This window comes from Odocoileus virginianus, chromosome 30, assembly GCF_023699985.2.
Source record: "Odocoileus virginianus isolate 20LAN1187 ecotype Illinois chromosome 30, Ovbor_1.2, whole genome shotgun sequence".
Classification (NCBI taxonomy): domain Eukaryota; kingdom Metazoa; phylum Chordata; class Mammalia; order Artiodactyla; family Cervidae; genus Odocoileus; species Odocoileus virginianus.
The window spans coordinates 38,224,442-38,228,936 of NC_069703.1; positions in this window are offsets into that span (position 1 = coordinate 38,224,442).

A 4,495-nucleotide genomic window follows, 5' to 3' on the forward strand; every position below is an offset into this window, starting at 1 on the left:
CTGAACTGTGGCCCCCAGCTTCCTGGGTTTGAGCCTCAGCTCTCTCTCTTATTACCTTTAGAAAGGGGGTCAGCCACCTAACTTTTCCAAACCTCAGTTTCATGTGTGTAAAATGGAGATGATGAGAAGATATTTTCTTTTAAGATATCCATGAGGATGAAATAATATCATGAACATGAAATGCTTGCATATAGAGGGACTTTTCTGGTGGCTCAGCTGGTAAAGAGTCTGCCTGCAGTTCAGGAGACCTGGGTTCAATCCCTAGGTTGGGAAGATGCCCTGGAGAAGGAAATGGCTCCCCACTTCAGTATTCTGACCTGGAGAATTTCATGGACTGTATAGTTCCTGGGGTCACAAAGAGTCAGAATTGGACACCACTGAGTGACTTTTACTTTAGCATAGAGAAAGAAGCATCCAATGACTATTAGCTGTCTGTAATTAAGTGGAACGGGGCGGGGGGGGGGGGGGCGGAGAGGAGAAATCTATTTTTGTTGGGCAACAGGAATCAGGAGAGGCTTCTTGGAGGTGGGGACATCCGAGTTGGGCTCTGAAGGATGACTTCACCTGGAGAAGTGGGGGAAGGCACTCCAGGGACAAGGCCCCAGAGACCAGGAGGATATGACCTGTTTGGGTGTGGCTGGGCACAGTCAGCTGGGAGGAGCAATTGGAAATGAAGCTGGAAAGGCGGTTTCACGGGCCTCCAGTGCCTCACTGCCCGAGTTTGCACTTTAAAAGGCCGGGGACAGAGCAGGCCTTTAAGAGCTGGGAAGGGACATGATCGTGCCTATTTTAGGAAGATGATTCTAACTGTAGTGTGGATGGAGCATGAACCGGAAGGGGAGAGACTAGATGTCGGGAGCGGATCTGAGCGTTTGCCCCGGGGGTTAAAGTCTCCCAGGGGCTCCCCCAGCAGCCTGCAGATCAGGCCCTGACCTCTTCCTTCCCGCTTGCCCCAGGCCCTCTCCTCTGCAGGGAATGTCTTCCCCTCTCCCTTCACCAGCTAATCCTTATCCTCCCTCTGGTCTCTGTCTAGCCACGCTTCCTCCTGGAAGCCCTCCTGGGCCCCCCCACCCCCCACCCCCAGCCAGGCCTAGACTAGGTCTTCCTCCTCCTCTTGGGGACTTGTGACTGAACTCTGGTGGAGCGATCACCTGCTCAGGGACCACCAGGCCCAGCACATAGAGGGCGCTCAACCCTGAGCAGAGGAAAGATAGAACCCGTGAGTGAAGGGACAAGCCCGTTAGGGGGCAGGTGTGAGAGTCAAGTGAAAATGATGGGGCCTGCAGTGCAGTGAGGAGCGAGAGGCATTGACAAGACGCACGATTGATGAGAAGTGAGCACAGGGTGAAAAAGAAAGAGTTGGCGATAACTCAGAGGTTTCTCCCTCTGATAGCCTGCTGCCTTTCACCAAGAGAGGAAACATGGGTGGGATCAGAAGTAGGTAGGGGAAGAGGAGGGGCCAGGGTAGGAGATGGGGCCCTGGGGGCTGGCTGCACCCTGGAATGCCCTCCCCCCACTGTCTCCCCACTGCTGGGTCCCCATCAATGTCTGTGGCTTGGTCAAAATGGTGCCTCCTCAGAGAGGCCACTGTGAGCCCGCCTAGGCAGGCTGGCCTTCCTATAGATTACTCTACCCGCATAGCCGCTCCATGCCCTTCTTGCCCTCTGCAGAGTTGTCATCAGGTATCTATTGATTTGGATTTTGTTTGTAGTACGTCTTTCTCAATAGATGGGAAGCTCCTCTGTCACCTTGTTGCATGGACCACGTGTGTACCTGGCAGGCTTCCTGAAACACAGTAGGTGCTCAAAACAAGCTTTTTTTTTTTTGGTAGGAATAAGTGAAGGAAAGAAGGAAGGCAGGCCTTGAATGCCATGATAAGGAATTTGACTCTTAGCCTCCAAGGAATGGGAAGCCATGGAAAGTTCTTAAGGAAGGTAGTGTCAGGATTCAGCTTGTGTTTTAGGAAACTCGCCCTAGGGGCTGTGTGGAAGATGGATTGGGGAGGGAGGGGGGAGGAATTGAGACAAAGACAGTACCTAGGGCCAGGCTTGGAAGCCCCCATGTCTGTGGGGGCCCCAGAGCCCCCTCCCTGTCCTTCCCCACCCCCGGCCAGGCCTGTTGTCTCTGAGCCCAGCGGCAGGCGGGTGGTGGGAAGAGCAGGGCTGGCAAAGCTGACACTCACTAATCACGGCCCTCACCCCAGAGCCGCACTGACTGTCTGGTCTCCATGGAGACAAGGCAACCTCCGGCCACTTGTTAATGGCAGCTCAACAAGGCTGCAGCAACGGGGACGGGCCTGACCAGCGTGCCCCAGCCCGGCACCACCTGTCCCAGCCTGGTCTGCCGCAGCACACCCCAGGGGCGCCCGAGTTGGGGGACAGGACTGGAGGTCTGGTGGCTGGGAGGCAATCCCCACCCCGCCCTCCACGGCCCCACCTTTCTTGGCACTGCCAAGTAGGGAGGGCAGAGGCAGCCTCTGCCCTGGCTGACTCCTCCGCCGAGCTGCTGGGAAGCTGAGCTCATGCAGGTCACCCAGGCAGGGCCAAAGGGCTGCAGGGGGATGGTGAGCAGAGTATGTGGGGGGGACCGGCCTGCATCCCACACAGGAGAGGAATGGACGGGGTGCTTCGCCTGCCCTGACAAGCCTCTGCTCTGCTAGCCTGAGGCAGGGACCCGATTGGGAGCCATCTGTCCAGAACCTCTTCTCTAGTTTGCTGTCACTACATCTGAAATCTGAAATGCTACCATTAGCAATTCACTCCTTCGGAAGGCTGCCTGGCACAGCGCGTGCATACACACACACACACAAAAACAACTCTGGCTTTGCGGTCAGGCAGGCCAGGATGTAAGGCCTGGCTCTGTCTTGCCACCTCTGAGCATTGACCTCCCCATCTGTAAAATGGGATACTAATTGCACCCCACACAGACTCACATTGAAAGGCACACACGTTGGAGAAGGAAATGGCAACCCACTCCAGTATTCTTGCCTGGAAAAGTCCATGGACAGAGGAGCTTGGCGGGCTGCAGTCCATGGGGTTATATGACTGAGCATGTGTGCACGAGGGTGGAGGGAGATGGGTTGGTAGCAATAAAGTGGTAGAATTTAAAAAAAAAGAAAAAGAAAGGCGCACAAGTCTCCAGGCTTACTCTGATGTATCCTGGGAGGCCGAGCGCAATACCTGTGAATCCTCCAGCTCCTAGAGGCCTTTCTTCACTCCCACTGCTGACCTGGGTGTCTCCTCCACGGCCCCCAGGACTGATTCCACAGCATTCACCCCACGCAGGTAACCGTGTGTCCCACCTTGGTCCTCCCCACAGATTGCCCTGTTGGGCAGAGTGAGCAGCAGGAGTTTGTCCAGTAAACAAAGGAGGCCAGGAGGGTTGGGGGTGCTCCCTCTGTCTTTTGTCTTCCTCCCTCCATGGGGGTGCTCAGCCCCTGGAGCACTGCTTGAGGGTCTCCTTCCCCCTTCCTCCCCCACGCTCTCCTTCATACCTTTGTTTGTCCATCTGTCTGTCCACCCAGCCATCCTGCAAAGATGTGGGAGGGCCCATCTGTGACCCCAGCAAGCAGGTGAGGCAGAGGCCAGATTCCTCGGGTCAGATACCTGAGGCCCACCCACAGCTGCCTGGACCTTGCCACAGCTGCTGCCCCCAGCCACTCTTCTCCTCCATCACGCCCCAGGCAACATTCCAAGCTGAGAGGGCCCTTGGAAATCATCTAGTCCAATGCACTGCAGCCAGATGAAGAAACCAAGGCCCAGAGAGGACCAGGGCTTGCCCAAGAGCCCAGAGCAGCTCTGTTTCTGAGCTGACAATGTACCAATTATGTGGGCCTGTTTGGGAGGTGACTTTTGGCTCTCTTGGCCCTGCTGACAGCTGTGTTCCCAGTGGCAGCTGGAATGCTGGTGGGAGGCCTGTCTGGCCTTTGCACCCTGACTCCCCAGGGCAGAACCAGGTGGCTCTGGGAGGGGGGGTGCTCAGGGCCCTGTTGGGAGGGTAAGACGATGGGTGGGAGGGCCTCAGAGGGGCAGCCAGGGTGGGGGTGTGTGGGATGTCTGGAAGATAAAGGAGGCAACATCGATTTTAGAGACTAACTCAGAAGTCTTGAGCTGCTGTCCCAGCCCTGCCATACTCAGGGTGCATCATTTGACCTCCCTGAACCTTAGTTTTCTTATCTGGAAAATGCTGCTACCTTTGTAGAATGAAAACGTACTGTCAACGGTGACAGCAGTACAGAGGGGAGGGATTTTTAACTGCTGGACTGTAAAGCTAAGTGTCTGAAAGGGGAAGGGACTAGCCCGAGGCCACAGAGTGAAGCCACCTCTCCCTCCTCTGAGTTCTCTGCCCTGCATTGGATACAAGGTTTGGGAGCTGGAAGAAGCATCCAGAGCAGACTGTTCACTCACTGAAGGAGGAGGAAACAGGATCAGAGAAGGGGATCAAGTTCTCCAAGGTCACCCAGTGAGTCTGGGGCCAATGTGGGCCCAGAGCCCGG